The sequence below is a fragment of the Macaca nemestrina genome, chromosome 9 (assembly GCF_043159975.1).
Source record: "Macaca nemestrina isolate mMacNem1 chromosome 9, mMacNem.hap1, whole genome shotgun sequence".
Lineage (NCBI taxonomy): Eukaryota > Metazoa > Chordata > Mammalia > Primates > Cercopithecidae > Macaca > Macaca nemestrina.
The window spans coordinates 140,093,022-140,104,343 of NC_092133.1; positions in this window are offsets into that span (position 1 = coordinate 140,093,022).

Genomic DNA, 11,322 nt, shown 5'->3' on the forward strand with positions numbered 1-11,322 from the left:
GGCTGTGGGCACAGTAGAGAAACAGGCCGGGTTTTATCTTCCATTGCTCAAGCCAGGGAATGCATTGCAGAGGCATCTGCGCGATGACAAACTTGAGTGGTTCCCTGCCACTTCTGTGCCCCCACAGCCTGCTCCAGTTCTGCTCCAGTTCTGCAGCTAGAGCTGGGCCTGCCTTCCCCAGCCAGACCTGCCGCGCACCTGGCTGAGGCATGTCTGGGAGGGGTGGAGGAGACAGGGACTCCAGGCCAGAGGGCCGTTCTCACGACCTCAGCCCACTGGCAGTGAAGGAAGGCAGAAAGTAAAAGATGGTATCATTGCCAAATGAGTTCATCTCTTTTTTTTTTTTTTTTTTTTTTTAGGCCAATGAGATATATTAAATGTAGAGTTTGTTTGAAAATAGGCAGCCTTTAGTTATGTAGAGCAATGTTTAGCAAGTAGCCTCAGCTTTGCTTTACTGTGTGGACCAGGACAATTCGATCCTTGTAGGAGTCCATTTTCAGATTACACCAAGCCAGCCAGTAGCAATGGGGTAAATCAATGTGTTTCCGTGGGAACCAGCTTCTTAGTGTGACAACAAGGATACTCTGGGTGGCTTAAGTGCTCACTCCTCTTCATGGCTCTTCATTTTGCTAAACGCGGGGAGGAGTTTACAGTGGTTGCTTTTAATTTTATAATTAGAGAGGGGATGTTAAGATGTGTGCCCAGATTAGGAATTTTAATTAATTCTCTTTCTATAACTGGTAAAAATGTCAGCAGTTTGGAGGGAGCTGTGGTAGGGCAGGACGTGGGGAGCAGACGACAGTATTGCCAGGATTCATGGGTGTGTTCTACCCTGAAGCACATGTCAACATGACTCACAGTTGGAGTGCCCCGACTGTACAGTCTAAATAAAGTCCTGATAGTCATTCTCGGCTACTATTAAGACTTGACCACTTTGTCATGGAAAGACTATGCGGGACAGCTAGGTTATGTTCAAATAAGGCTGTTAGGAGCGCTGCCATGCAAGGAGTCGGCTGCAACCCTAGGGTATTTATAGAAGTATAAAAAATTTCAGTCTGCTTAACAAATTTTTTGAAACCTAGCTAAAAGAAAGGAAATGTTCTAGCTTGAACGAGCTGTGTGCTTTGGACAATTTGCTGAGCTACACCGACCCTCAGTTTGCTTATTGCTAAAATAGTTAGGGCTAGGTCACATGTATCCAGCATTCTCTACAGCACTACAATTCTGTGGTCTGTAAGTACAGGGTGCACTTCAAATTACACGTTCGCCATCTTCAGAGTGCTGGCCTCAGCTCGAGAAAGCTTTCTCTTGTGCTACATGAAAGAACTGTTGAGGAAAACTGTGCTCACATGGAAAATAGGACTTTCTCAAATTGCCCTTTGCCCCTCTAATTACAGTTAAGTTATTCAGACAGTCGTTGCGTTACAGCATACCATTTTTTAAATTAAAATCACCATTTTTGAAAAGTGCTATTGTAGCCATAAATGAACCCAAAGTCTCCCGTTTCCCCACTTTACCAGCTCCATTCCCTATCCAAGCTGACCTGAGTGCTCAAAGGACAGCAGAGGCACTTGGAGGAGAGTGTCTTCCTTTTGTGCTGTAATTGCTATGGAGAAAGAACACAGCTTTCACACCTAACTCCCCTCTTTTCTGTTAATATTATGCCACCAGGAGCTACCTTTAAACAACCATCCTTGCCAAACGGAATTACTTTCCTAGCAAAATTTCATGATGATGCAGATAATGATATCTGCGTCCTACTTCTTGTGCTGTAGATTGCGGATCCCCAACTGCCAGGCCAAGGATCGATACTGTTTCAAATCATTGGTGGCATTAGCTTCTTAAAGGAGCATGAACCCTACTGTGAACTGTGCATGTGAGGCATCTAGGTTGCATGCTCCTTCTGGGAATTTAACGGCCTAATGCCTGATGATCTAAGGTGAAACAGTTTTATTCCCAAACTGTCTCCCACCCCCATCTATCCCTACCCTTCTCCACCCCCACATCCCACCATCCCTGGTCGGAGGAAAAACTGTCTTCCATGAAACCAATTCCTTGTGCCAAAAGGGCTGGGGACTGCTGCAGTAGATGTTATATCCATTTCACAGATGAGGAAAACTGAGGCCCTAAGAGACAACACAACTTTCCTGAGGTCACAGCTAGGAAGCAGCAGGCTCAGCATACTGGTGCAGGTCTCTTAGATGCCAAAGACCGTGCTTATTGTCACCATCTCACACTGCGGTGTTGCCCAACCCTTGCTGTTCGATCTGCAGGAGCCACCATAATATGACATTACATGCATGAAATGCAGACAGGGCTTTCTCACAATTCAGAAGCACTCCAGCTATAAATTGTGCTGTAATCCTGAGAAAACAAAAGTATCCATTTTGAATTGCTTTCAAAATATGAGACAGATGGCACGTATTTATTTTTAATGTTTAAGAAGATAGAGAAAGCAATTGGAGATGTGACATCCTGCATTAATTGGCATGAATCACCTAATGCGCACAGTTAAGATACAGAGAGACGAAAATGAGGCCCATGCATCACGCAAATGAGGCAACACAACAAAGTGTGTTTAACTAGATTTATTTTATAACAAGGTCTTTCTGTTTCTAAGTAATTTTAACGAGAATTCTCTAAACGTCTGTGGATGAAAAGAGACAAAGAGGAGAGCAAATATGGGTTCCACATGTCCTGAGAGAAGCCACACTGGGCAGCACGGTCACCACAGAATCTTAAAAGACAGATTTAACCAGAATGCCCATTGTCCTACAAGTCCCTTTCAGCTCCAGTTGCTAAGTTGCATTTACTTTCCTTTACATGATCTGTACAAAAAACTGTGTGTGTGTATTTGTATTTAAATATATGTGTATGTGTATATATAAAATGTACATAATACCCACATGTGTATTTGTGTGTATGCATGTACATTTTATATATACATACACAAAAAATATATATATATACACCTCAATCATCACATGATCTCTAGAATTATTTTTTAAACTACTTTCCATTACATGATCTGTACAAAAAACTGTAAGTGTGTGTGTATTTGTATTTAAATATATGTGTACATGTATACATAAAATGTACATACACACGTGTATTTGTGTATGCATGTACATTTTATATATACATATACAAAAAATATATATATACCTCAATCATCACATGATCTCTAGAATTATTTTTTAAACTAATTACTTTCCTTTGCATGATCTGTACAAAAAACTGTAAGTGTGTGTGTGTATTTGTATTTAAATATATGTGTATGTGTAGATATAAAATGTACATACACACATGTGTATTTGTGTGTATGCATGTGCATTTTATATATACATATACAAAAATGTATATATATGTACACCTCAATCATCACATAATCTCTAGAATTATTTTTTAAACTAAGAGCCCCTGATTCAGATCCGCTATGAACAAACAATGAGCTTCTTTCAAAGCTCCAGGGCTTGGCTAACGGGTAACGGAACACAGGGTTGCACGCCATTTTTCCAAGATTTGCCCTTTGTTGACGACAAGCACATTTATGGGTGACTTGCATGTCTCAGCCAAGTGCAGCTCTGTTCCCCTTGATTTCTTAAGTTTTGCTTTACCACATGTCATTTGGTTGTGCAAGATCTGCTTCCAGATGTGCGAGATAGTTAATGATATGCGCTGACATCAGTTAACTCACTCTAGAGCCAGGCAGCGTGACCCAGGTGGCATTTTTCTGTTGCTGAGGAGACAAGAAAGCGGGGTGGTTGGGGCTGCAGTGGAATGCAGCCTTCCAAATCCTCTTTCAGATGGAAATGGGAGAATCCTTCACTGCCACCCCCGCCCTCCCTGTGCAACGTACTATCCTCCCCAAACAGGTGATTTATTCACAAGTTCAGAAGCTAGAGCAAGTGGGCTCACCATGACACATATGTGTGTTTGCTGGGTTTTATTTATTTTGTTTTAAATCTAACTCCTCATGGTAAATTGCCTTTGAGCAACATTCAAATATATAAATAATTGCGTTCATGTAAATTAAAGAGAACTTAAGGGTTAGCTACTGATTTAAAACAGTCAGCTTAGGATCCAAACTTCAAAGCCGTGCATTCAAAGGTCATCGTGCCCTGTCATAACGGCAGAGACAGGAGACAGGAGCTGCCCCAGGATGCGTAGGGCAAGAGACCACTAGAAAGTCCCCCATTTCTGAGGCGGCTCCCAACAAGTGCCCCTAGAGCTGATGGGAGGTACAGTAAGATCAATGGATGCTGAACAGAGCCTCCGCTGCATAGAACAGTAACGTCCACAGATGGTACCAAAGAATGTGGCACAGACCTTCCGGCCTTCTTCGCTGTGTAAGCAGCTCCTTCTCAAGGCTCAAGGATGGCAAGGGGAGGGAGCTGTGGGAACAGGGCCAGTCCCATTCTCCACCCTATGAGAAAGGTTTATGCGGTTTAAGAGGGGAAGGCATGCCTGCAGCCCCTAGGTCACCGTTAATCAATTGTACCCACTGAGCTCCCTGCACTTAGGGAATCAGAAACCTTGCCTTTTAAGGAGGCATAGGCTTGGCAACTGGATCATGAAATAATCCATACAACAAACCCCCGAGACAGGAGTGTACCTGTGTAACAAACCTGCCCCGGAACCGAAAATAAAACTTCTAAAACCAAGACAAGGCATAAACAAACAAAACAAATCAAAAACTTTAAAGATGACATTCAAATAACTTGGGTTTATCCATTTAAAATATTACGATATTTGCAACTCTGTAACTTGAAAAAAAAAAAAAAAGGGTGGATGTATCTTCATGATCAGCCTAGGGTAACACCTGGAAGAGGCTCCTGGATAAGAAAGTGGGGAAGCTCTTACCCAGGTACCCCACGGCCATTTCTTTAAGCTTGTGAGTTTCCTTAAAACCTTTCAGCAGTACTGCAATCTAGGAGTTACTGTTTTTAAGGAATTGCTAAGAATGACATTTGCAAAGAGTTGACATTTACCCTGTTGTGTTCTGAGCAAGCAATGAGGAGTCTTCCTTCATGGAACCTACAAGTAAAGATTGCAACAATTTCTGGCTTTGGGATTGTTACTCAGAACCTTAGAGCTGTGTTTTTCTTACCTCTAAAATGGGGGTAATGGGAACCCGTCCAGGATTATTGCAGGATGAGAGGTAAGGTACGCAGAGGACCGAGTCCATGGCCCCAGACGTGATAAATAAGCCGTAGCAGATCACAATTATTATGGAGTGGTGGATATTTACTTCTTAAGAAAATAATTTTTGTTTTCCCATTGAATTCAGATGAAAATGGATTTTGTTTTTAATTTGCAATACGAAAGATTCATTTGCATTTAGGTTTCACAACATAATTTTCCAGTAAATTCAGGGAAGGACAAGCAAAGAACACGATGCTGGGTTTGTATGATTTATAAGGTAGTTTCCTTTTGCAATGCTTGCTGCACTTCTGAAATCTTGCAGGAAGGAAGTTCTGCAAGTCTTTGAGTAAAACTCTCTGTCAAAAGCCGAGTCATACTGACCAATGGCGGAATTGAATTGATCAACAGATTCAGTGAGTTGAATTCCCTGTGATTTTGACAAAAGACAAGGAACCCAGATGTCCCAAGAGTTAGTGCAGTTTTCATGAGTGGCTGTAAATCCAGAGATTCACTGCAGTTTTCATGAGTGGCCGTAAATCCAGAGACTGGTCTAATTCTTCTGAATCGGGGCATTCTGCTTAAGTCACTGCCAAATAGATGTCTCACCATGATCCTCTGTAATAATTGCATTATTTGTTACATTCTTTGCAACTAAATGAATTATGTGGGTAGAACACCGCTTACATCACAAAGTATCAGTCTGTGTGCTAGAAGCCAATTTGATTTGGCAAAGGTTTGTCCAATGACAATTATTACGCTTACATTCAGATACGCTGGTTGGCTCATTTAATTTTTTCCTGTTTTGATTAATTGAATTTTGTTTATTTGTTGGTTTATTATTTTCATCACCTTTTTCCCTGTGTACATAACTCCCACAAACATGCCTTCTACGCCATCATTATCCTTAGTGGAAATGAAATCCCAAGTATTTGTGGAGGGATTTATGTTGTAGTTATTGTTGCTTTCAGTTGCTATTCTTCACTTGTTTGTAAAATAGTCTCACTGGCTGTCTTCTGGCTTTTTGTTTTTTGGTTTTTTTGGACTAATAAGTGCTTCCTCGGGGCTTGATGCAGGCGGCCCATCTGAGTAACAAGAGTGCTTGCTATGAACCTGGGAATAGCTCTCGCCTGAGATGACCCAGGGTTGCACAGGGCAGTCATCATTTTTCTCCTTGTGCAGGGGTGAACCCGAGACACAGCCAATTAACCCACACAACCCTGCAAGAAAGAGTTGGAGTTATAACCAACTCACCTTTTCAACTGCCATAATATACGCTGTTTAGCCATTTTATCAATTTCTCAAATTATGTGCTACAGAAGTCACAGGTACACCTTGATAAAATATGTGGCCGAACCACATCTATGTCGTACTGTCTTCCAGTGGAGCCCATACTCACTCTCTCACCTCTGAGCAACGGAACACTGTGCCAGCCAGCGATGGACGATTCTGGAGCCAAGTACGCATTTCCTTCATTCACCCGTGCAGTAAGTATTGGTTGTCTCCATGTGTCAGGCACCATGCTGGGAGCCCCTCTGTCTCTTCTTGCACATTGGCTACCTGTGGAGCGTGAGCCCAAGTGTGAGACGCCTTTCGGCTTTTATGTATTGTTGACAATGCATGACGAAGGACCTGGTCGTTTTGAAGCAAATGCTGTGTGTGTGTGGCCTCAGCCCAACATCACAGTCTTCATACAGAACTGGGCTCAGTAGCTGCTTTCTCACAGTGGTGACCATGATGGTCAGTGTGCCCATTCCATGTCCGTCTGTGGTTCCTTCGCCGCTGCCTTCACAGCCCCTTCTGACTGGTGTGGGATCAGTTGAGTGAGAAGTCACCAGGGTCATTCATTCTGGCCCCAGATCACAACTTCCCCGCTCAGGAATGACACCTGCGAGAGAAAGAGGCAGCGCAATGTCCACACTTCTGGGCAAGGGTTGAAGTTTCTCCCACAGAATACTCAGGGTAGAGCTGAACAAGGTACAAAGAGCACTTGTTTTCGTTTCTGCTGCGTGGCCGTTGAGCAGTAGTGAGTGTCTGGCACAATCTCACTGAAGCATAATGACATTCCAGAAATGGACCGAATGTCCTGGGAGAGCCGGTGGCCACCTCTGCTCTGAGCATCCTCACCCTTCTCCCTTCCTACCTGGAGGATGAGTCCTTTGGACAAGGAATTGTGCATACGGTTGTCCCCCTTATCCCAGGGGAACATGTTTCAAGACCCCCGGTGGATGCCTGAAAGCATGGACAGCACGAAATCCTATATATATACTATGTTTTCTTCCTATACATAATACCTGTGATGCGGTCTCTATCTTTCTCTCTCTCTCTCTCTCTCTCAATTTCTTCTTGTACTCACCTATTTTGAGACCTCACCTATTTTGGGACATCAGTTGACCACAGGCAACTGGAACTGCTGAAGGCAAACCCACAGATAAGGGAGGATTACTGGATAAAATTTAACGCCTCTTGACTCCTCAGCCCCTAGAAATGCTCAAAGAATGAATGAACAATGAGCCTGATGTTGTCACTACTTTGCTCTCTTCTCCAACAGCATGGAGACATAAATTCTAAGCTGAATCTCTAAGTAAAACCCAGCAACTCATTTGATCCAAAATATTAGACCTCCTCTGGTTCCTGTTTTGCCTAGAAGGGTTTACATAAGACCAATCACACATTTTCCATTTCATTCTCTTCCTTCTCCCCTTTCTAGATGGAAAGGCTGTGGGAAAGACGACATGGTTAGACATCAGAAGAAAACGACCAGGGACGTCCACACACCTGTCAATTGCGTTCTCAATAGTACAACACCAGCAAGAACCCCCACCTGGGAGAGAAAGGACCTTTGAGCGTCCTTTATTTTGACTTCATATTAATTGAAAGGATACCCCTCAAACCGACAAATGCATTTAATGCTCCTAGAAGATTCACAGGCCCCTGAACACAGCTACTCAGGGAAATGAAAGTGAAATCTTATTAAAGTAGGTTTCTTGTTTGTCATTAAATTTTAAACAATTGGGTGTTTCAATACATCACTGCTACGCTAAATGCAAAACCTTTGAAATTCCAGATGTGAGTCTTTTACACACAAGACACCCGTTGGGTTTTCCCAGATGACTCATTAAAACGTCTACAAATCCCAAACCTCCTTTTTCACAAAGTGCTGCCTTTCCCTGCTTTTTACTTGCAAGCCACTTGATGTTTATTTGACTACATTAAAACAGAATGGTCGTCTTTTTTTTTCTTCAAGGTCAAGCAGACAGTTAAGCTGTCACTGTTCATCATGTATCCGTCTTAACGCAGAACATTGCAAAGTGCATGTTGTCTTTTTCCAGTTAGAGGTAATGTGTGATGCAGTCAGGGTCGGAGACGGAAAAAGGGACGTTGAATCCCTTTCGGGTGATCTGCATCCCATCCCAGCGCAGGCTGGGTCTGCTCCTCCTCCGCCAGTGCGGTTCCCTGGGAGGGGCTGTGGGTAGTGAGTGAGGAGGGCAGGGCGGTGTCCAATACAGCCCTGACGAGCCCCTGACCTCACTCCACTTTTACCCCAATGGCTAACTTAGAGGCACGTTGTTTTGTTTGAAGTCCCATGTCCACCATTCCTTTTAGTAACTCTTTTCCATTTCATCAAGCTTTTGTAATCAGTCACGAGGAAATATTCATTCAGATCTCAGCAACAAATTAAATGCACCGAAGCTCGAAGGCCTGGGTCCCAGACCCCAGCTCCCTCCTAGCTCTCTGATGTGGGCCAACACACTACTTATCTGAAGGAGAAATTCTCATCTTCCTAAATTCCCAAGTTAGTGTGGAGCTCTCAAGAGCAAATGCATGGAAAAGCACCTTTAATGGCGAGAATTGTGTTCAAATAAGATGCGGCTGCTTCATCATCTCCCTCTGCTTCAGTTTTCTCATTTCTAAAACTGGGGTTGAGGATAGCAAATGTGCTGGATAGTTGCCAGAATTAAAAACTGTATCTGCAAGGAGCTTAGCCCCGGTCCTGGCACAAAGGTGGGTGATGTATGTCACAGCCCCATGGGATCCAGATTATAATGGTAATTTCTTCTTTGTAAAACACGGAAAATGATTTAAAAAACTACCCTCCTACCCTTGTTGCAGGTGTACAGGACTCAAAAACAGAAAGACTTTGGGTGGGTGGGAAGCAGACACATGCACGCTGTTGGCATTCTCAGGATGTCTTGAGCCCTTCACTGTTTCTAGAAGGTGCCTGTGCTTTGCCGTCCCTGCCACCTGCTCCGTCTCTTCCAGCAAGTTACCCGAAAAATATGACAGGCAGAAACGAGGACTGCTGCCTTTGGCCATGAAAACATCCGCCCGCTTCCGGCTCGCAGGGAATAACTTGTGGTTTCCTCTGCTGCACATGCAAGTCATGAAGACGATTTTCATCTTTGCTTCATCATCAGTCACAGCTCTTACGATCTGCCTACTTCTGAAAACCCTTTTCTTAGAGAGGGACAGGTACTGCTGGCAGAGGAGGAGCTCTCAGCGAAGAAAATGGCATTACTAAGCATTAGTTGAATTTTGCAGTGACCTCCTTGTTTTGAAATGACCAAATCAATCCTTATTTGTGTCACTCAGGAGTGCACAGTGAATTGCCCACACGCTGTCACTGTGAGGGTCCATGCTTGCTGTGGTTGAGGGATGAAGAAAACTTTGGATATCAAGTGGCTTCAGGGCAACAGAACAGTTTTTCAAAGACACTGTCGCCTTTCCCTAGCCAATGACAACAACAGTGGCAGCTACAAGGCAAATACGGAAATGATCTTTGGTGTGCACAGATCAGAAAGTTTGCAGCTGCACAATCAGCCGGTTACGAATTTGGAGAAATTTCTCTCTTGCATTCCGACTGTTCTTTCTTAACCCACTACCTGTGTGGTGGCCCACGCCAGCAGCCTCTTCTGTCCTCTTTCTACAAGCACAGGGACGTTACCGACAAGCCCAGTCTTACACCCTGTATGGGGAAGTGCCTAGCACAGGGCTTAAATGAGAAGACAGATGTGCTTCAGAGTCCAACAGACCTTCTCTCAAATGCCAGCTCCAGAAGTTTCTAACCATGAGAACTGATTAACACATGGGAGCTTTGACCTTCCTGTTTCTAAAGTGGGCATGGGGATGTCTACTGCTCAGGTCTACTGAGAGGGTGGATGCAATTCTGTACTTGCCGTTCAAATCCAGGACAGCCCCGAGGCTGCTGCCCCAGATCCCAGGAGCTCAGGGTACCTCTGTCTGCAGAGGCTGGAGAAAAGTTTACCTCTTGGCAGACTCAGCACTCAGCGAACATAGTATTCTGCTTCAGTTTCCAGTTCAATCTTGAGTTCTAGTATCTTAAAGACAGAGACCTGAGACTGTTCAGATATTGTGTCTAACTCCTGTAGAACTTAGAATCATAAAGAGATCCTACACAACAGGTTCTGTTCAGTCCCTTGGCCAATTTCAGCATGGTGACTTTTTCTCTGGCTACTCATCTAAAATACGATTGTTATTTAATCTTATGTAATAAGATCACAGTGTCAGCATCAGAGCTGAGAGGAGAACTCAGGATTCTGGCTCCCAGTTTTGCTTGCTTCCTACTGAATCATGTTCATCACAGTTTCTGTGACCTCAGAAACCTCAGGCAACTCATGTATGGGGAATGAAGAACCGATTGCAACAATGTCAGCTCTTACCCTATCTACCTGAATTTTTGACTTCCATTGTTACTTCATGTTTATACCTTTATTTCCCCTACCATCATCCCTTCCCAAATCAAAGAGCCTTTACCTTGTATTTTATGTATATCCCAAACATAAGCTAGCCTGGCTTCTAGAAAAATAGTGGCTGTGTACAAACCATCCTTCTGCGTGGCTTTCAAACTAACTAGGGAGTCCTCTGTTCGGCTACTAGATTTTTGACTTGATCATAGAACATTTGAGATCTTCAATAAATGAATGGGTGTTACTTGAATTTTCTATGTTTAAATTTCTTTTTACACCGAGAAGCTGACTTCAAGCAAGACGTTCACGTGCTAACTATTGGGTGCAGTGGCAGGCACCGCGAAGAGAAGCAGCAATTCTCCTTCAGGTACTGGGGCATGAACAGAAAAAATAGTCATTTGCTTAGTTGTTTTTCTACATTAGGGTTTGGGTATCTGCTGCTACACCTCTTTGTCCAAACAGCAATTTTGAT